Genomic DNA, 23,243 nt, shown 5'->3' with positions numbered 1-23,243 from the left:
AGTTCATTTTAGTGATAGAACTCCAGTTAGAATCTTGGCTGAACCTGTATGGATTTGGCCCTTTGGAGATTTTTAGGCAAACACACTCACTGTGCTCTGCATTAACTCTTGAATAACTGAAGAGAGATATGTAGCTGGTTCTCAATGCAGTGTACGTTGTACTTATATAGGTAACTGTAAGGTGATTGACTGAAAAGTTGGCCTTTGGCAGTGATAACATTTTTCTTAAGATCTCACGCTTTTGCAAAGCCACTGGTGCAATTCCACCTGTAGCCATGATTGTGGGAACATGTGTGTTGATCAGCCGGTGGCATTTTAGCACCATCTCACATAGACAGGGTTAGATGACGGGGTAGTAAAAATGCCTGCTAGCAGTTGATCTACACTAGCTACTGCAGACACAGCCATTGCAACTTGCTCAAGGCTGCACAGTGGCTGAGCTAGGAACAGATCTCAGAGATTCTAGCTTCTACTATTTGTGTTTTAGTTGCCAGATGCACTTCCACTATGAAGGATTGTTAGCCTGGAGCCAGTTACATTATCCTTGATCTGCACACTCTCAGATGCCCACGGTGAAGGCAGTTCATGGCCAAAGAGTACAGTTTAATTTTCCCAATTTCTTTTGGGAAGAAGGCAGTGCCAGGCTGTACAGGAGAAACCCGATTAGCCAAATGGCTTTAGTGACACCACATAAGTTTGGATAAACAAAAATTCAGATGATCAGAAACCAGTAACTTCAGAAATCAGTGTCAGAGGGAGACGAGTTGGGAGTTCATTAGAGACAGAAATGGTATTTGGGGGTGCTGCCTAATTAGAATTCTACTCTACTTGTATTTTATTATACTCAAATCCTGTCTGAACACAGCTTAATACCTCAGAATACGAAATTTACAAGGAGGGATTTAAAAGATCGTAAGCTTTCTTAGGTGTGTCTGTCCATCCTAGAAAAGAACCTTGAGACTGTCAGAAAAATTAACAGAACATCCATCACATGACATAATGCATGTGCTGGAGTCTATCCCATATCCAACCAGGTACTTGCTGCATCCATAAAAGAGAATGACTCAAACAGGTAAGTGCAAAAGAGAGAGCTGGAGGAGATGACGAAGTGTTGTAATGTGGTTTCTCAGCACTTCAGAGGCAATGCTACACTTGAAAGAGATTCAAGAGAAACTCATAGCTGCAATGCTACATTTGGCTGTTTAGTAGCTTGGAGATGGAGAAGCCTGTCCTTCCCAGATCTTGCCTGTTTCCATGTAGAAGCGGTATCCAATGTTAAGCCAACATCACGCTTGATCTTTGCCAGACTGCTGAGAAGCAGCAAGAAAACACATCCAACACTGTTGACTGGAAAAGTCTTCAGCTGTTGAAGTATTTTGAGAACTAGAGTTAACGGGGATTGAATCTACTACCCCCCCAAAAAAATCATTTGGTGCTGAGTTTTCTGAATCATGTATAATTTTTATATTGCAGCTGTGAAGCACTTTATGATTCTATGTAGTCAATAGATGTATAATATTACTAGAAGAACCACTTGAAAAATGGCCTCTTTAATAGCAAGTGGCTATTCTGGATCACTCAATGGCTTTTGGTACTAAAATAAATTGGAAACAGACGCATCCAGTATCTAATTCTAGGGTTTAGAGCTTGTGAAAAAACTGGGCCCATAAAGCAAAATTATTGACACTTTCTCACAGAGAGGGGTGGAATGCTTTTTTTTTTTATAGCGATCTCTCTCCGGCTGCATGCTGCACATTTATTTCTTGAGTACAATGTACCAGACTTGTTATTCTGTGTCTCCCAAGAATCTCCACTGTCAGGGTCTAGATGTTCACCTGCCTAACTATCACCAAAGCTGGCGTACTACTCTTTATATGTGTGTGTGTGTGTGTGTGTGTGTAACCCTTGCACCTCCTGGGTGTGGTGTTCTGTCCCCTCTAGAGGTCCTGAGACCACTGAGAGATTAATGAGTCTGCTACAGCCTTAGCTAAGGGCCACGTGGCTTTTAGTTCATGCAGTAGAGGCTCATGCATTTAGCTCCAGAGGTCCCAGGTTCGATCCCACCCGCCAACGACCAGGGTCTGTCAGTGTTACATATGCACATATTGACAGGTTTCAGAGTAGTAGCCTTGTTAGTCTGTATTCGCAAAAAGAAAAGGAGGACTTGTGGCACCTTAGAGACTAACCAATTTATCTGAGCATAAGCTTTCGTGAGCTACAGCTCACTTCATCGGATGCATACTCATGCATGCTTATGCTCAAATAAATTGGTTAGTCTCTAAGGTGCCACTAGTCCTCCTTTTCTTTATATACACATTGTCTTTCGTACATCAGCTTGCTAAATGCCCTTTGTGTCAGTAATTAAGCCACAAAACCAGTCTCCCTCATGACCCTTAGAATGATATCGATTTACTCATGATATTATTTAGACCAGATTTGACATTCACGTTCAAAGTGAGCCCTGCATCTTTGTTTCTACTTCCCTAGTTTAGTTCTTCAGAATCATCCAACTTCAGAGGCCCAAAAATGCCCTGATACACTTTAATTGCCATCGCTACTATTTTCCTTCCTGAAGACGTTTCTGGCTGCTACCAGAAGCCTCTTGTAAAAGGACTAGAAAGGAGACAATGACACAGGCTCCTGCTACATTTGTTTTCATGTTCTCATTTGTAATAATTTCACATTTTATGAGGAACACTTCCTAAAACTTCCGCAACATGATGGAAACATATGTGGCTCTATAAGATGTTATGTGACCACTTTCATGGAGAGACTAGATCAAAACCTCCTTTTCTCTGACAGTTATATGGGCTACATTTCAGTAAGCTGGATAAATGGGAAAGAACATTGTCAAGTATTCTTTTAAGCATACTTACACTTTCATAAATATCATGGCCATTTTTCACACCCAGTCTTCAGCTGGATTTCTTGTGGTTTGAAATATAATTATTTAAACTTTTTATTAAAAACCCAATTTCCATCCAGGGGCTGGTAATCTTGTCACCGCACGTATACCATAGTAAGTGTGTAAAATAAAATAGCGAATGTGATTTGGTGGTGATAGAGGGAGAGAGAGAACTACTGGAATAGCATTAACTAACTTGGGCCTGATCCAGCAATGCGTTGTGCATGAGTGGATTCCCACTGACTTCAATGGGGCTCTGTGGGCACAGGGATCTTTCTGTGTGCACTGAGCTGCACGTTAGGGTCTACGGTGGAATTCGTCCCGGTGCACCAATGAAGTCTGTGTACAGTGCAAAGCAAAGCTGAGCTGAATTTCCAATGAAATTGACAATTTCAGGTGTAAATTTGGAGGGGGTGGTGGTGGAGAAATGCACTCATCTAGCTGTGTCTAGGCCCTGCAATTATTAGATCCATGCAAGTGGACCCATGTTCTTGTGCCTGGAGCTTTACATGGACATACAGGTCCGTCCCTCTGGGTCAGTTGCAGGCTTAGGTTGTGAAGGTGTCTCTTGAAGACACACAGTTCAGTTGTGCCCAGGCAGATAAGAGAAAATTGGGTAAGGCAAAAATGTCATCCTGCCTTGAGATTGGATTCCAAGTGTACTTCTGCCCCTGTGCTCACTGCTCAGATGCAGTCAAATGGAAGGAGGCAAATATGGATTCTAGAAATTGTCTTAAAAATTAATATTCATTATGACCTGGAGTTAAATGAGGTTTGCTTATTTGAATTTATCTACATAGCCCCCCTGCAGCTCCCAGTGGCCGCAGTTCACCATTCCCAGCCAATGGGAGCTGTGGGAAGTGGCGCGGGCTGCAGCGATGTGCTGGTCATCACTTCCTGCAGCTCCCATTGGCTGGGCAAACCGCGGCCACTGGGAGCTGCGGGGGGCCGGGCATGCGGATGGTCAATGTAAACAAAATGTCTCGCAGCCCGCCAGCAGATTACCCTGATACATTGTTGCAAATATTTCTGCAGTCACATTTAAAACAACAACCCCAAATTAGGGAAGGGCAAAATGCTTAATTTAGGAATTACAAATCTGTCAAACCGTGTCACAAACAACTAAGAATTGGATGGGCCTGTGGGGAAATCGCCTCGTGCTGCTGATAGAATGGATTTTATTTGGATGGCGATAAACTCCCGTAACATGCAGCATTTTCACATTTCTAAAGGTACATGTGGTATTGTTTGTACACCGAAGATAATGCAGCTTTGAAAGGTCTCTATGGTTATGTTTACATTGCAGTTAAACACCCACACCTCGCCGGGGGAGAGTTGGGTCGGGTCCCAGAGCCCAGGCTCTAGCCTGAGCCCAAATGTTTCCACAGCAGTTTTACAGCCCTGCACCCCACGAGCTCAAATCAGCTGACACAGGACAGCCGTGGCCATTTAATTGCAATGTAGACATACCGCATCTCTCTAGCTCTCTCAGTACCTTAATGTCTGAGCACCTGTAATATCTGACTTTGCGACACAGGTGCTCACATGCTATGGGAATGAGGGATGGTTGTGTACTCTAGGGAGGAAGGATGATCCAATGAATAGGCTGCTATTCTGGGACTTTGGAGACCTGGATGCAATTCCCTGTTCTATCGTGGGCTTCCTGTGTGACATTGGGTAAGTCATTGTAGCTCTCAGTTCCCCTCTGTAAAATGGGGTAATGGTACTTCGCAGAGGTGGTGTGTGTTAAAGATTGCGATGCTCTCAGCTATGCTACAGGCCTGTTGGCCTTATATAAGTACGATAGATAGATGAGCACCATAAAAAATGTACAAACTATAAAATACTCTGCTGGCACCACCTGTGACTTGATCATGAAAACAGATCCCTCAGATAGGAGCTGTTTATTGGCAAATCATCAGTGGTTGTCACTTATTAGCTGCCCTCCAAAGTAGGTGCAGTGAGACAAGTATTTACCTTGGCAACCAGATAGACATCTGTTAAAGGCAGGGCTGCCCAAGGGGGGGGGGCGAGTTCGGTGGCACTTTGGCGGCGGGTCCTTCAGTGCTGCCAAACGCACCCGAAGTGGAAGGACCCTCACCGCTGAAGACCCCAGGCCTCCTGAATCCTCTGGGCAGCCCTGGCTAAAGGAGGCTGGCCTGCTGTTTTCCACCAGTTATGCACTCGTGTGCAGGAATCTGCCTCTTTATGTGTCAGGGTATGTTGTGTGTCTGGTTTCGAGTGTGTATATGGGCTTGTGCACCCCACACCGAGGGAAACAGGTTATAACCTCCTGGGATCTACTTTTTATGGAACCAATGTGGAGCTGACCTCAACCCAGCCTGAAAGCAAAAAGGCAATGGCAATGCTACAGTGGCAGATGGGGGAGAAGGAAGCTAGAGGGGAGTTTGTGAAGGGGCTGATGAGGGTGATGGTTTCAGGCTGCCTGATGAATTACAGGGAGGTAGTTGTTGGCAGGGCACTCTGTGAGCCATCTGTGTGACACCCCTGCTTCCTAGAGCAGGGTGCTGGATGCCCTCTGTGTAAGCTGCTGGCTAGGGGAGAAGTCTTGCCTGAACTGCGTCTGAATTTCTTTGGGGAGGACCCAGCCTTGGGGTCCTCTTGGTGCCTCCCTGCCTGATTTGCACGTGCACAGCCCCCCTCACACTTGCAAGTGAAGTCATTCCATGCACGGTTTTGCATGTGCACAGGGGTTTTAGAAGTTGGGGGTTGAAAACCAGGGTCTATATTTTCAAGCTGCTGGTGCTGGGTGACTTTGAGTCAGCTAAAAACGACACCAGCCCAGACCTTCGCCTGAGCCTTGACCCACGCCTGCAGTGAGCTGCCGATAATTGGTTTTTCTCTCATGTTATTTTCCATTTTCACATACCTTTGCCCTTTCTAGATATGGCTGCAAGTGAAGCCAGAAATGCCGAAGCACAGCGAGAGAGGGTCAAATATATATATTGGACCAAATCCTGCCCTTGCTGTGGCTGCTTTGGGCTGCTCTGATGATGGAAAGCAGCCAGGAGGCCAGTGCATCTGGATCCTTGAGATTCCTTTGGGGAAATCCTTGATGAGGTAAAGACAGCACAGCTGCTCCCTAAACTGCTCCACTCCTGATCCTGAGTGTAGGGCATGAGTCTGGGAGAAAGGACACATGGGTGGGGGCACCTTCACACAGTTGATCTCTGGCTGCTAAAATGGCCCTTAGGGGCAACCAGCCGATGCTGCAAAGTAAAGCCATCTTTGCCTCCTACATCTCCCTGAGCTGTGCTGTGTGAAGCTCTCAGACACAGCCCAGGTTCAGAGGCCTGGTCCTTCTCTGGTCAGGAACAGTTGTCAGTCAACTTTCTGAATAGTTCTGCTTTTTGGGGGGGGGAGTAAAAGCATGAGGAAAACGTTCCAAAGAGGTATGACTGGGGGAGGGAGGAAATCGGTGACAAAGAGTAGCTGGATTGTGTCTGGTTTTTCCTCTTTGTGCTGTTTGGAATTTATTTTTACAGGACAGCTGCTCAGAAATTCCAGCTGTGAACATATGATCAGTCCTTCTACGGGTGAAAAGAAAGGGGTGTTTTGTCACAGAAGGAGTAACCAGACTCACAGTTGTGCTTTTGGTTCTTTCCAAAGCTCTGCACATGTTATTAGGCAACTCCACAATATGCAGCTATTTATGGGGCTTTTTAAAGTAGTCTTCAGTACATGCCCTCCTTAACCACTTCTTGAGCATATAACAAGCCAGAACACCCACACTGTAATGATGTGTGTGTCTTAATACATCTGATTCTGTTTCCCAAGCCATGTGAATGAGGATTATAGGACTGAGACTAGGTATATAATAAATCATATTCTTTAAAAATAATCCATGTGTTGTATATATTGGAGGAGGGTAAAGTCACACTCTCTCTACTCTCTCATTTGATTGTTATGCTGGAAAGTGTTAATGACTGCCATCAAACATGTCTTTGGTCTATAGCTCAGTAACAGACATGATTAAAGTTGATGGGTGTACTAATTACCCTTCACGGAAGTGAAATGGAAGGAGCAATTAAATGCCACGTTGAGTAGTGAGAGCTGAAACAAGAGAAGCCAATGCCCAGGGTATTGGCCCGCATGGCAAGGCCTGAGCAGAAGCTAAACCATGTGGGCTGAAGGGTTTTCCTGGGTATTGATTGGTTGCTGCTATATTTGTGTGTGGCAAAAAGTGAGGAGAAAGCCTTCAGAGAGCAAGAGAAGTAGTGGTGGGAGGAAGCCAACGGACAGAGCTTTTTTTAGGAACACGGCTGGCTAGAAAGGCAATAGATTTTTTGGATTTCTCAACAAGGGAACTGCCTGTTTGTTTCTACTGAGTTCAGAGAAAGAGGATTTTGTGTAAATTCTCTGTAAATAAACAGGATTGCACTAAAGAAATACCTGACTCATACAGTCAACTTAATCTCTTAACAGTAACAACCTGGCAAGGCCCCAAATATTGGTTTGCTGCTCTGGTTGAAAGGGGCTATGTTATCAGCCTCTTTTAAAACTGCTTTGGAACCCATAATTCATGGAGTGTCAACTAATGGCATCTGTCCATGGTCTGATCTCATATTTCTGCAATGCAGACAAAACGCTGGTGACTTCACTGGAAGTTGACTGTTTTGCTCTTCTTCTGGAACCATGTCTTGAAGGGCAAAAGGGAAAGAATTTTGAAATTTTAAACAAAATTATTTCTCTCAGAAGATGGACCCCAAATGAAACCTTGATGCAAGTGTTCAAAATTGGGATCCAAATGTGGGCCTGTCTCTCGCCCTAACACAGCATGATTTGTCACTCAGCTTTGAGCTAAAGAAACTTAGGTAGCGATATTAAGTATACAGAGAACAAATGGAATATGCTCACTGGAGAGGTCTTCAAACATTATCTAAATGTTAGTGATGTAAATTATTAAAAATTGTGATTGTTTCCCCCTGCCTTAGATTGGTGTAAATTGGGAATTGCCCTATGGAAGTCAGTGGAATTACACCATTGTAAAATCAGTCTAAGGGGGAGGAGAGTGAGGCCCCTTGTACTCAGGAGCTGACACTTAGCATTTATGTAGTGTTTTTTGCATCTTCAAAGCACAGTACAGATATTAATTGATTCCAGCTTCACTCTGTGAAGCCCGCAAGCAAGTTCCATTTTGTAGATAAATGCCTTGCCAAAGGCTACGCAATAGGTCTGTGGTAAAGCATGGATAAAAATGAGTTCCTGCGCTCTACCCATTAAACCACGCTGCCTTGCTAAATATAAAACATTTCTGACAAATGTTAAAATCATCTGTGAACCTGTAAACCCAGTTACATTAAACTCAGTTTAAACGAAAGCTATTTATGTCTCAAACTCTCACTGAAGGTCAAAACAGAGTGTAACTAACTGATACTGTTTGTGTTCAAAGCCTCTTAAACCACACATCTGACCATCTTGACAGTGAAATTTGCGGATGATACTAAACTGGGAGGAGTGGTAGATACGCTGGAGGGGAGGGATAGGATACAGAAGGACCTAGACAAATTGGAGGATTGGGCCAAAAGAAATCTGATGAGGTTCAATAAGGATAAGTGCAGGGTCCTGCACTTAGGACGGAAGAACCCAATGCACAGCTACAGACTAGGGACCGAATGGCTAGGCAGCAGTTCTGCGGAAAAGGACCTAGGGGTGACAGTGGACGAGAAGCTGGATATGAGTCAGCAGTGTGCCCTTGTTGCCAAGAAGGCCAATGGCATTTTGGGATGTATAAGTAGGGGCATAGCGAGCAGATCGAGGGACGTGATCGTTCCCCTCTATTCGACATTGGTGAGGCCTCATCTGGAGTACTGTGTCCAGTTTTGGGCCCCACACTTCAAGAAGGATGTGGATAAATTGGAGAGAGTCCAGCGAAGGGCAACAAAAATGATTAGGGGGCTGGAACACATGAGTTATGAGGAGAGGCTGAGGGAGCTGGGATTGTTTAGCCTGCAGAAGAGAAGAATGAGGGGGGATTTGATAGCTGCTTTCAACTACCTGAAAGGGGGTTCCAAAGAGGATGGCTCTAGACTGTTCTCAATGGTATCAGATGACAGAACGAGGAGTAATGGTCTCAAGCTGCAGTGGGGGAGGTTTAGATTGCATATTAGGAAAAACTTTTTCACTAAGAGGGTGGTGAAACACTGGAATGCGTTACCTAGGGAGGTGGTAGAATCTCCTTCCTTAGAGGTTTTTAAGGTCAGGCTTGACAAAGCCCTGGCTGGGATGATTTAACTGGGAATTGGTCCTGCTTTGAGCAGGGGGTTGGACTAGATGACCTTCTGGGGTCCCTTCCAACCCTTATATTCTATGATTCTATGATTCTATGAAATATAAAGTACTCACTTAGATATGGCCCTTTTCCAGGCAGTCATTTCAGGCTCTCACTCCCTCTCTGTACCTCGGATGTTTAGAAAAACATCATCGAATTTAAACAGTGATGGAAAAAACATTTTAATTCTTTTCTGTTTACATAGCATTGGGAGCTTGTATGGTTCAGCATGGCTATTATTAATACTTAAACTGGCATGTTACAATTATTGCTCTGTCCTGTGAACATAAGACTAATTAGGGAGCACCCAGGACTGTTTAACCAAGTGTTGCATTGAGAGAGATATGGACTAATACAGCAGGATGAGTGTTATATATACCTGACTTTTATATTAGGATAACACATCCTGCACCCTGCTTGCTTCATTAACACAAAAGTTATTAAAAATTAAGGACTAGATTTTCAAAACTGACTGGCGTTTTGAGGCCCTCATGTTTTGGGCACCTAACTTGACACCTGAGCTCCTGCCCTAAGAAGGATGCCTGAACATAAGAACGGCCATACTGAGTCAGAACCAAAGGTCCATCTAGCTCAGTATCCTGTCTGCCAACACTGACCAATGCCAGGTGCTCCAGAGGGAATATACAGAACAGGTATCATCAAGTGATCCATCCGCTGTCGCCCAGTCTCAGCTTCTGGCAAACACAGGCTAGGGACACCATCCCTGCCAATCCTGGCTAATAGCCATTGATGGACCTTTCCTCCATGAACTTACCTAGTTCTTTTTTTTAAACTCTGTTAGTGTCTTGGCCTTCACAACATCCTCTGGCAAGGAGTTCCACAGGTTGACCGTGCGTTGTGTGAAGAAATACTTCCTTTTTGTTTGTTTTAAACCTGCTGCCTATTAATTTCATTTTCTGACCCCTAGTTTTTGTCTTATGAGAAGGAGTAAATAACACTTCCTTATTTACTTTCTCCACACCACTCATGATTTTATAGACCTCTATTATATCCCCCCTTAGTCATCTCTTTTCCAAGCTGAAAAGTTCCAGGCTTATTAATCTCTCCTCATATGGAAGCTGTTCCATACCTCTAATAATTTTTATTGCCTTTTCTATACCTTTTCCAATTCCAATATATCTTTTTTGAGATGGGGCGACCAGATCTACATGGAGTATTCAAGATGTGGGCGTACCATGGATTTATATAGAGGCAATCTGATATTTTCTGTCTTATTATCTATCCCTTTCTTGATGATTCCCGACATTCTGTTCACTTTTTTGACTGCCGCTGCACACTGAGTGGAGGTTTTCAGAGAGCTATCCACAGTGACTCCAAGCTCTATTTCTTGAGTGGCAGCAGCTATTTTAGAAATCAATAGTCAGTTTTGCAACTCTTGGTCGAGGTGTTTAGGAGCCTGATGCTCCTTTTGCTTGCACTCATGTCAATCCAACTTTACTTGACCAAAGCCAATGGAGTTACACTGGTGTGCATGAGAGGAGAATCGGGCCCTAGGTAATAAACAATTATACCATGAAAATGTCTTGATTTTTTTTTTAACTAAAGGAGGAAGTGAAGATGAACGTATTCAAATGGCACATTCAGCAGGTATTAACATGCACCACCGTTGTCCGGCCACCTGCTACAAGCATCCTTGCACACCTCGATCAGAAGACTCAAACAGAGTTTTACTAGTCTATTGCCCAGCAGGATCTTGTACCTATAAAACTGCTCTTAATTACTGCCTAAGTTACTAAGCCAGGTGATGGTGATTTGTCATATAATCCAATAGAGTTTTCTTCTTTTCACGCAACACCCTCCTCCCTCCAAACTTCTCTTTTATTTTATACATATACATCCCACCTTCCTCACCTCCTCCCCCCCGGCAAAAAAGAAAAAGCCCACAGCATGGGCCAGATTTTCAGAGATGCCTCAACCTGCCCTCCAAAACAGCATCTCTCCTTTGCAGATCCATGCTTTCGCATGTGCAGTTTTTCCCACCTAGGGTTCTGTATGCACAGAAACTCAGCTTTGCTTCTGTGCACATAAATTGGATAGTGAATTGCCTGCAAAAAATAATAATAATTAATAATTAATAATAAAATGACCCCTAAGGCACAGTGACCACTTGGGAGCCAAGTGTAAGGGGCCAGATTTTTAAAAGAATTCCACTCCCCTTTAGGCACCTAACTGAAGTGTCCAGTGTTTCAAGTGCTTAGCACCCAGCAGCCTCACCATGTCTCAATATTTCTGATCCTGTGTATCTCTGCTTGGGGAGGGGAATTTGAAGTCGTGGAGTGTGGCTGCAAGAGTTTATTAGACTATAGGTAAAATAAAATGACAGGTGATACCTGCTGAATCCCCAGTACCTGTTCTTGAAGCATCTTGGGTTTTCCTTGGAGGTCTCCAATCAAAACCCTAACCACATCTAGCCTTGCTGAGCAGCTGAGACCCACTGAAATCACAGTACAAGGTGGTACAAATCACAACACTAATACTTCAATGACCACAAACACTCATTGTACTTGTCTACTCTGCAAGTTCACCCTGACGCAGATTGCAATACAAAAAGGACTAAAATCATGTTGATGTTAGAGGATGGTCAACTTTATTAGCGCGATGGTTGGATCTAATTGCGGTATATTACTAATCTGACCTGATAAAAGAACACATTATATATGGACTGCAGTGATAGAAAGAGAGCATTGAAAGAAGAAAATTTGCTCATGAAAAGAAAGGCCAGGAGAACATTTTCGAAAGAGACACCAGATCCATCACCAAAATTAGCCATGGCAAGGACCCGTCAGATCATCTAGTCCAGCCTCCCTTGCAGTACAGGCTGTAATCTTTAGGTCGAAGACCTTTCGAACTAAGAAGTGCTACAGTCTTGTTAATAAAGTTCTTTATCATGTAAACAGTCTGAGACACTGAACTATTTTTGAAAATGCTACTGATAGCATCAGCTGCAAGCAATATGAAAAGGGAAGTTGCAATGTCAGCAGGGAGCATCTCTGATTTACAAGACGCACCCTGCTGGAAGGAGATAAAAAGGGACAATAATGGTTACCAGCAGAACAAATGGAGTGTGTAAGCTAATAGGGTTGAACAGCCTGGTTAAAAGGCAAAGGGTCTGATTCACCTTTCACTTGCTCCCATGTAAATCAGGAATAAGGCCACTGGATGCCATGAAGTTGTTGTCTAAGCTGGTGGGAGAGACGAATCAGCCCCATAGTTTTGAAACCTGATCTAAAGGTTTGCAGATGTGAGTGGTTTGGTGAATGTGAAAGCTTTGCAGAGAATGGCCTTTTCCTTTGCTGCAGCAATGACGAGAACACAATTTCCCAGCATTGGGTGTGGCCTCCTCCTGGACACCCACACACAGCCCAACGGGGTGAGAAGCTGGGGTTATGTACCTCTGGGTTGTCTCACCTGATGATGCTCTTATGAGCACAAGGGGAAGGTTTTAATCAGTCAAGCCAAGCCCAAATGGTTTCAAATCCCAAAACAGAATCTGGACCAAATTCAGCCCATAGAGGCAACCAGGGTTTTTAGCAGGAGTTTCATTTGCCTACCTTTGTGGGACAGAATTTGCCCCGTAAGCCTAATTTTTAAAGCTAGTCTTATTATGCTCAGAATAGAGCAGTGATATTCAGACCTGTCTCCATTAACAGCCACAGAAAGGATAGCTTATCACTGTCGAGATCAGAATGTGAAGACATGTGGACCCTATTTCTAGATACATTTGCATAAAAAAGCATGGGGCTGCTCAAAGAATGCCAGACCTCTATTCCAGCGAACTCCTGCCTCCTTTCCCCTCCCCTCCTTGGTCCCCACCTTCCCTCTTCTATTTATGCAGGTCTTTTCTTGTCTGATTACCCGTACCCATCCCTTGGTTTTGCATTGTCTGTTCTTGCAGCTTTGACAAGTTGTAAAATGGCATAATTCTGTTGGTGCTCCTGGGAAGTGTGCCATACTCAGAAACATATACAAGCGGTGAGTCATTCGCCTTCTTGTACTTTTCACTATTTCATTTGTTGTTCTAAAAGGCAATAAACATATTAATCGCAATGTCCGCATCCTGTCCCTCAAGCCTTCCATTTTACGCTCAATTTTGGCACCTGTAAATAACTGCAGGTACCATTTTGTGGGCATGATTAGCTGCCCATGCCAATGATGCAGGTCCTGGAGATATTTAACGAGCGCATTGCACCTGTAATCAGATATTTAGATTGAAGCATGCTTACTTGTGGGCGTAAAATGAGCAAGCCAAGCTGAAGCCCCATTAAAAATCAGGTCGCGCGCATCTATGCTTCGGCAGTACAAAGAAGTGACTGGTAAAACAGAATAGTGGGAAATCTGTTTCTTATTTACTCTGTTGCCAAGTGCTGACTTCAGGATTCTGTGTTTCTTCGAAGAAACTTGTTGGGCTCATAACCACAAAAAAAAAAAAAAAAAAAGCGGGGTGGGGAAAGCATTTGGCCTATCTTTAGGCATGTGCTAGCAATGTTATCAGCTGCTGTGGAAGAGAAAGCCAGCCTTTGACAGATGTGTGCAAGAGAAACTGATTTTCAGCTGTTTTAAGTGGTGCTGGGAAGGAAATCTATTTGCAAATGTCCCATATTTCTCTCCGTTCTCTTTGAGATGGAAGTTTATTAAGTGTTACAATAATACAACAACGTTCTGAGGACAAACCAGAATTCTTTTGAGAATGCAACTCTGAAAGAGGTCTTTGTGGTTCACCTTAAAGGCAAATACTTTCCTGGTTTTTCACTGGGTTCAGGGTTTGAGAGAAAAATCATCCTACTGGGAAAGAATTAGGGGGTGCTGGGAAGAAGCGGTAGACACAGAATCAAATTTTGGGGGGTAATAGGGAAGCCTCTCCAGTGGTGAGGCTCATGGGCTTTCTGCTGGAGCTCAGGTACCTTTCCGCTCTCTGGGAATTGTTATATCTCAGCAGGGTTCGTTCAAAGTTCTGCCCAACCTGCGTTCTCCAGGCACCCTGGAGACACATCCCACCTCAGTGAGGGATTGAGTGAAATGAAAGTGTGACATTTATTGCTCCAGTAGCATGTGTTGTGGGGTAGGAGATATTCTGAGATAACAAAGAGCTCACTTCTGTACAGCAAGAATCTTCCATTTAGGGGTATGGAATGGCTTCCGTACAAGGAGAGATTAATAAGACTGGGACTTTTCAGCTTGGAAAAGAGATGGCTAAGGGGAGATATGATTGAGGTCTATAAAATCATGACCGGTGTGGAGAAAGTAGATAAGGAAGTGTTGTTTACTACTTCTCAGAACACTAGAACTAGGGGTCACCAAATGAAATTAAAAGGCAGCAGGTTTGAAACAAATAAAAGGAAGTATTTCTTTACACAGGGAACAGAGGATGTTGTGAAGGCCAAGACCATAACTGGGTTCAAAAAAGAACTAGATAAATTCATGGAGGGCAGGTCCATCAATGGCTATTAGCCAGGATGGGCAGGAATGGTGTCCCTAGCCTCTGTCTGCCAGAAGCTGGGAATGAGAGACAGGGGATGGATCACTTGGTGATTACCTGTTCTGTTCATTCCCTCTGGGGCACCTGGCATGGGCCACGGTTGGAAGACTGGGCTAGATGGACCTTTGGTTTGACCTAGTAGGGCCGTTCTTATGTTCCATCCCCAATTTGCCTAGTTCCCTGTACAAATACATGTATCAGTTGTGGGAACATTGGGTATTTCCCATTGGCTACCTCTGGGACCGAAACTCCCAGCTGTCATGGCAGAGAAAGCTGGGGCAAGTTGGGCTGGAGAAAGTTTCCCGGAGAGTTTTGTTGCGTTGCCAGGGTGATTGGCTTTTCAGAAGGCGGTTTCAGAATCATTAGACCATGACCTTCAGGCCAGGAATCAGAGGGGAAGAGTCAGAGGGAATGTGCTGGCATCATTGATGACTCCTACAAATCAATGCAAAGTTGAGAATTGCTTTAAATGATATTTATTTCTTTTGGGGCCAGTCTGAAAAACGAGAAGGAGAGAGAGATGATCCTGGAGTGAGTCTTCCTGGCTACAGCCTTCAGAGATGATGCCAACATTGCCAGATCTTGCCTAAGGGAGTCTGGGCAATAGCTGTTGATTTCTAAGTTTTACAGGTGAATCTATGAGTGCGTGTGAGTTAGGAGTCAGCAGCCTGGAGGGAAATAAGCAGAGGTGGTAGCAAATTAACTAGCAACCTGCTGGGTAAAAACAAGAGGCTTGCCAGTGAGGAAGACAGTCTTACAGTTAATCTGTTCCCAGTAATGGTGATCCACAGACAGTAAAATCAGCAACACAATTAATGAGCAACAGTAGGTGAGACGGGTGAATCCCAGGCCGCAGTAACATGTACAGCGAATCATTAAACCCACCTGGGGCGTTGTTATAGGCAGAGCTGCAACTTGCAAAGAAGGTGTTTGACTGGCTGATCATCATCCCAATCACCCAGTCTGCAGGGAGGGGTGCAGATGGCTCTGGAAAGCAAGACTGGATGGGACTGGAGGACAGAGCATTCAGGTCAATGAGGGAATCATAGAAGCTTAGGGTTGGAAGAGACCTCAGGAGGTCATCTAGTCCAACCCCCGCTCAAAGCAGGACCAACCCCAACTAAATCAAATGTTACAGACCAAGAGCTGAGCTGAAGGGACTCAGGGTAACAGATTTGTTCAGGGACTTTGCATTCATGCCAAGCGGAGACCACTTATGCTTACATTGTGCTTTTCTTCTTCTGCAAGGGAATCTGCCTGTGTGAGATGATGATGATCACCATGTGTATTACAGTAGTGCCTAGAGGCTGCAGCCCCATTGAGCGGGGGTGCTGTATGCCCATATTAAATCAAAGGACTGCCCCTTCTCCAAAGATCCTAGAGCTGAAATGTAAGACAAGAAACAATTGGAGGATACAGCAAGTTGGCAGTGAGATGATTATGATCAGCATGAAGAACAGTGGTCACTGCACACCAGGGTTGGGTTTGGTTGCAGGCATTATGGCAGAGATGGGTTTTAAGGAGGGATAGAGGAGGACAATGAAGTAGCTTGCAGATTTTCATGGGAAGCTCTTCCCTTGCATAAGGGTGGCAGGGCAGAAAGTGCGATGGTGTTTCTGAAGGTCAGAATGTGGATCTTCATTCATAATACTAATGAATCATATTTAGCACTTTTCATCTGACCACCTCCGAAGGGGCTACAAAGCTGGGGAAGTATCATTATCCCCACAAGTGGGGAGACCGAGATATTGTATGATTAAGTGACTTGCCCAAGAGCAAGTAAGTAACAGAACCAGGAACAGAACCTTGGTCCCTGTCTTCCAGTACCAGGCCAGAATCTCTGGCCCACACCTCTATAGCCTATGTGTGGTTACAGCAGCAAGCCACCACAAGGGTATTTGTTATGCTCCTTGTGGATATGTGGGGTGGGTTCTATCTAACATGCTTAACCTAAGAAACCTACCACTTTAGTATCTCAATGCTGGCTGGGATTACAGGAGCACAGGGAATTCCAGACTGGAGTCAGACACATAGCCTTCTAGCCAGCATCCTTTCTCTGATGGTGGCCAGCAGCAAGTGCTTCAGAGGAAGGTGTAAGAGCAGTAGTCTTTGGATGCCTTTGCAGTTACAGCCTATAATATACATTTTAAACAGCCATTCCTATTATGGTGAATGAGTGTTAAGTCATTGGAGTTTTGCTAAGGAATGATTTGGCCCATAGAAGGGTTGCTTGAAGGAAGGAGAGAAGGGGAGAGGGACTGGCTGGGAAGGGAAATGGTGTGGTATTGGGGTGAGAGATAGGAGTGATCTGGAGGAATTTGGAATATTTATTTGGTGGGGAGGTGTTGTCCAGAGGGAGGCAGCAGCAAGATTAGCTCTCTGGGACAGGGTCTGTCTTTTTGTTCTGTGTGCAGCGCCTAGCCCAGTGGGGTCCTGGTTCATGATGATGATGCAGGGTCCTAGGCACGACAGTAATACAAATCAACAATAATAATACTAATTGGGGAGCCAGGTGCACTGTTCCCGCTAAGCTGTGCGTATGTGCGCGCACACAGATCCTAAACCCTGAGCGCACGGCGAAACCCCGCACGCGCAAAAAATGAAATTCTACATTGGAGCCAGGCCGAAATATCATTTACGAACGACTTTTGACATTGTTCACCCGCCATCTATCAACACAGCCAGATTTTACTAGCTGGCAAGGGGGGGAAAAGGGATAATGTATAATGTATAAGCATTTTACTTGCTTGGACGCATTTGCCTCATGGAGCACAAATTTGAGCTCTGCTTCAAAAATTTGCACAGAAGAAATTTTTTGCTCACACAGCCTGTCAAAAATTAGAGGGAACATTGGCCAGGTATATCCTGGGGCCTTCTGAAATGGCTATTTCTTGAACCTTGGCTTAAAGCACAAATGAGTTCAGCTCAAGAGGTGGAAAAGGGATGCATCTTATTTTCCATGCAATGTGTGAAGCGTGGCACAGAAACAGAACCTGGACAGACAAAGGTCACAGCATCATCTGCCTGGGTAAGGGAGATTGTTTTTTTAAGTATATAGTCAGTGTCATTGGAGTGCGCGGTGCTATATAGACAAATAGCAAAATGGGACCCTGCCTGGAGGAACAGACAATTCAAACTGGACACAAAACTCAGCGACAGATGACAGTCACAATGGGTGGGAGTGGGGGTTGAATACAGCTGCTGGGAGCTGTTGGCTTTGCAAGGCCAGGTATAGGCTGTCTTTGTTGGTCATGTGTTTTTGGTGACAGTGTTTTCTTTGAGAGGAATGTAGGCTTGGCTGGCAGAGCAGTGGCACAGAGTTCAAGCCCATCCAGCTGGTGCTTTAGCAGGTGAAAGCCGCTCGAAAGGAGTGAGTCTGGGAAAAGGTGAGTGAGGTTGCTTGGACTGCAGCAGTAGGGAGAGTGTTCCAGGGGGGTAGGGCAATAAAAGGTGAGGAGTTGCATACGTCCGAGGAGATGAAGGGAGTCTTCAGAAGAGAAGAGCTGGCCCTGGGGAGAGAGCACAAAGAGGAACGTGCTGAGACATTGGCAGAGGCAAATTTGAGGAGAGCCTCGAAGGGGAGGGCAAGGAGTCTGGACCCCATTCCAAAAGAACCAGGAAACTGGGGAGTGGACTTGAGGAACTGGGTGGAATCTGTTCTGGACAATATGTCTAAGGTGATAGAAAACCATCTGGGAGCAGTAATGATATTCTGGGGTGGGGTGGGGAAGCTTGGGATCAGAAATCACCTCTCCTTCAGATTTTGCTGGGATACATTTGATATAGACATGGGACTATCCCAGACCCCCAAACCCAAGCATTGCCAAGCCTTGGGAAGATCCCATTGACTCCAGATTCCAAGTTCATGGCTCAGAGCCATCTCTTGTTTGGTCCCAGTGAATTGCAAAACCCCAGGAAGCCTACCTTTCTTAGTCTTTTGTAGGAGTCCAGGGCTCAAATTGAGTGGGAGCTTGGAGAAACTGTTTCCCTTGTTAAACTAAATGTACTAGTTTAATATGTACCAGGAGAGGATAGGGAGTTCTCCTTGTTAAATATTTACCACTCAAACCATGCTGAGGACCTACTTGGAGAGCCTTTGCTCTTTCTTGCCATTCTAGACTAAATCTCCAGCAGGATCCTAGACTGTAGAGAAACTGCCACGTCTGAGGAAGAGCATAAATCTAAGTGTCCCCTGCCCAGCAGTAAATACCATGTCAAAGCACATAATGCTATTTGAATAGAATAGGTGCCATGCTGGAGCCTAAAGAGACTGCACTAGGAATATCTGCATGTTGTAGAACTTTGGTCATGGAGGGTTAAAAACTCATGACTTCAAGGAGGACAGGGACAGGTATAACTGTAAACCAAAGGTAGCAGCCAACTTAATTGTTTCTATTGGAAAATAAAATACCATGTGCTTACATAAAGTGGCATAAAAAAGATGGTCCGTGACGCATGATGTTGTTCTTTACGTACTAGCCACCTTTTACAATGCACTGATAGCTTTTCAAGTGCATGTTTTTATCTAAGTTTAATCAGAAGACTCATATTCCACGGTTGTTTATTCCAGGTAGAATAAGTAGACACAGTATTTTAAAAAATCTAAATCACAAGCTGTTTTCAGTTCAGCAAGACGTCTCTTCTACCATTTGATGGCTTATTCAGCTATGTAACAGTAAACTGCTGTAGCGTAACATGAGCAATATCTCCGTTTTTATCAAGAGGAATTCTGATGGCCTGTCTATTCAGTGAAACCCTTTTTGTTTTGTAACCTTGTTATTTCTTTTAAAGCCTTCATAGAATTACATTTAGATAACACAGGTGGCAAAAAGGGGTGTGCATTTTACACAAGTACCACAGTGCACTGCAGCCATTTCATAAACCTTCTCTACGAGAAACAGCTGTATCAGGTTTATCCCCAATAATCTGGATACTGACTGTTAGAAACTATGGCCCTGATTCAACAAGGCACTGGAGCAGACACTTCATTTTAAGCATGTTTTTAACACTGACCTCAATGAGGAGCCCACACATGCTTTGCTGACTAAGAAGGAACTTAAGTATCTACTTACACTTAAGCATGTGCTTAAGAGCTTTGTTGAATTTCTGCCAACATTTCAACTCCCTCTTTAATCCCCTAATATATTTTTAATCCTCACTGCCATCTAGTAGATTAGGAAAGAATGAAAAGATAATTTATTTTAATGGTGTCCCCTTCCCCTTCAGTTAATGAACACAACTGCTTCTCCTGAATCTTCACACTTGTAACATTTTAAAAATGGACATTAATGTAAACATTACTCTTTTAACCTTGTTATGAGTTGATGGCTCTAATTAGTCTTTTTTGTTGCTGTATCATTTTTTGATTTGGGAGGAGAAAACATTACTACATATTTTATTGGTCCCTTAGAAACATTTTCTTTCATCATGTTTCTTCAGTTAACAGGTGCCTGTTTAGTAGAACTTCACTGTGTTTTGATTTAGCCTCCATGTTCTGCTTAATGCAAGGGAAATGTAACAGGAGTGTCATGTTTAAGACATGGGAGGTAATTTTCCTGCTCTACTCTGCATGGTGAGGCATCCATTTCTGGGTGCAATACTTCAGGAAAGATGTGGACAGATGGGAAATAGTCCAGAGAAGAGCAACAAAAAAGATAGAAGATTTGGAAAATTTTAAAACTGGGCATACTTAGTCTTGAGAAAAGAAGACTGAGGGGGGACTTGATAAGTGTCTTCACTCTTCAGATATATTAAGGGCTGTCATAAACAGAAGAGTGATCAATTGTTCTTCATGTCCACTGATGGTAGGACATGATGTAATGGGCTTATTCTGCAGTAAGGGGCATTTAGGTTAGATAGCAGGAAAAACTTTCTAACGATAAGAATGTCTAAGCACTGGAATAGGCTTCTACGGGAGGTAGTGGACTCTCAGTCATTGGAGGTTATTAAGAACAGGTCAGATAAACAGCTGTCAGGAATGGTCTAGGTATACTTGGTCCTGCCACAGCATGGTAGGGGGAGGATGAATTAGATGACCTCTTGAGGTCCCTTCCAGCCCTGCATTTCTATGATTCTACAGAGGAAAAAAACAAGGGAACCTACTGGATTACTGGACACCTCTCGTTCTCTTCTATTAATCCACTCTGGATATACTCAAATGACACATGGTAACTCTGAGCCTGTTCTTCCAAGGTACTGACTACCCTCAACTCACACTGAAATCAAAGGGAATTAAAAGTGCTCTGTCCCTTGTATTACCAGGCCCATATACAATCAACACAGGTCCTGAAACTCCACACTTAATCATTCTTGTGGACTGGGTTCAAATACTCTTCTCTTATTTGTTTGGGCTTTTTGGAGGAGAACTAAAATATATATTATCAGTCTTGAATCAGAATCTAAAAGCAGAAACTAAAGCTAAGAAAGAGAGGCCAAAGCAGCAATGTTGGATCCAGGACCAAACGTATACAAAGTTAAATGCTTCTGATCTATTGGTGAAATCCTGGTCCCATGGAGTTGAATGGGGCCAGGATTTCTTTCACCCTGAGGTTTTAGTTTTGAACTATTTCTAAAACAGGGGCAGGACTGAGGCACTAATTGAACAGAAGCAGTCTAGTTTTACAACAAACCTGCTGTTCCATTCACAGTGTTGCAGTTAGGTTTCTGCATGCATCTCACCCACCCCTCCTCTTTGGGAGACAGACAGATTGAGCTACTCATTGGAAATGCATGTATTCATAGAGCAGTTATTGATCTGGAGGCCAAAAAACATGCCCAGACTACCAAATCCTGAGGTCTTTACTGAGTCCTGACTCAGGGATGTCTGACCCCCCTGATGTCACTGGGAGTTTTGGTTGAATAAAAACTAAGTAAGGGCCTCAGAAACTGGCCCTTTGTGCTTGTTTTCTTTGCATATGGCAGGATCCAAGTTCAAGTTATTCTGTGTCTCAGAAAAAGAAAGCAAGTCTCCAGCAGAGCCGAGTACCTGGAGGACTCCAGGCGATGGTGTGCACTCCTGATTTATGGAGTACTTGTTAAAACCACTTGTTCTTGTCAAAACAAAACAGATCGAAGTGAGTTTGGTAGAAGGTCTCCTCGTAGTTGGCACTTCATCATGACTTCTTACTCTTTCTTAGGTACTGGGGGTTTACAGTTATATAAAACTTAATGAATCAGTATACTTTAGATTTCCTTCCTAATACATATGGGTTCAATTAACTGCACTGTTTGCTTATTCTGGCATTTTCATTAAATTGCTTTACTATATTTTCCCGCAGTTGAAAGAGAACATGGTGGAGCTTATGCCATCTGCCACCAGCGCTTTAGCAAGGCTTTTTTCTTTGTTCAAAACTGTTTCTTTTTTAGTATAAATGATCCTTTCCCTTATTATTTCACTGCATGCCATGCATTTGTTTCATTCTCTTCTATTAACAGCAGAGCTATAAATAAGAGGATTGTGGCGTGGACTCAGTTTGCAGGAATGGTTGCTTTTGCGTCATATTTTGTGAACAGCCTTTTACATGAGCAAATTGGGTTCTGCCCCCCCCCTGCCTCCATGCACAGAGTCCTCCTTGCTGCGGCTTGTGAACAATGTTTTCTGTCTTACAGTACCTAGAAACTCCTGCCTCCTGACTCTGGAGGATTACAGCCTCCTTGGCAAAGCCCCAGTTCAGACTCAAATGGGGACAGCTTGAGTGAGGCAGAGTTAAAAAAAAAAAAAATTTAAAATGAGCTGAGAGGGATTTTACTTGTCTTGTTGAAACAGAGCAAAATCCCTTCATCCTTTACAATAGCCCTTTCTCATTCTACAGGGCCTTCTCCCTGAGCTGCTCCAAGCACTTTGCAGACATTCTGGGCTGAGACTTTGCAATAGCCCTGTGGCTTAGGTATTTGTCACACAGCAGTCCAGTTTCTGTCTCCGACCTGGTCTCCCTTTTGTACTTATGGTGATTATTATTGTTGCCACCTGACATGTTTATTACGGTAGTGTCTACAGCCCAGCCACAGGTGGGGCTCCATTGCGCTAGGTGCTGTACAAACACAGAGTAGCAGACGGGCTCTGCCTAAAAAGCTTACAATCAAAATAGACGAAAGCAACACAGGATAAGGGAAGAGGCATTTCTCACCCCCATGCGTTCTACTCCACTTCTGATGCCAGTGCTGTATTACATCCTCCCTTGTCAGTCTAACCCTTCATTTAGAGCCAAATTCGGCCACCTTGTGAATAGCTCCACCCTTCACTAATAGATTCTAGTGAGATTGAGCCCAGAATATGATGCTACTCGACATGAATAAGGTGGCAGCATATGGCCTCTTCTCTGGGTTTCCTGTGAAATCCAAGGGTGATGTAAACGAATGAATGATGCTAAATTATCCCCATTGTAGAGAGGAGAAAACTAACCTTTATGGAAAAATCCTATAGAACTGAATAAGGGTGAAATGAATAGGTTATCAAGGACATTTAGTAGGTGTCTGTAGAAACTACTTAAAAAACCTATGGATTGTAATAATGAATGATATTGTACAGGGGGTTTTCAGGCCGGCCTATG

This window comes from Caretta caretta, chromosome 8 (assembly GCF_965140235.1).
Source record: "Caretta caretta isolate rCarCar2 chromosome 8, rCarCar1.hap1, whole genome shotgun sequence".
Taxonomy (NCBI): domain Eukaryota; kingdom Metazoa; phylum Chordata; order Testudines; family Cheloniidae; genus Caretta; species Caretta caretta.
This window is presented reverse-complemented; position numbering follows the sequence as displayed.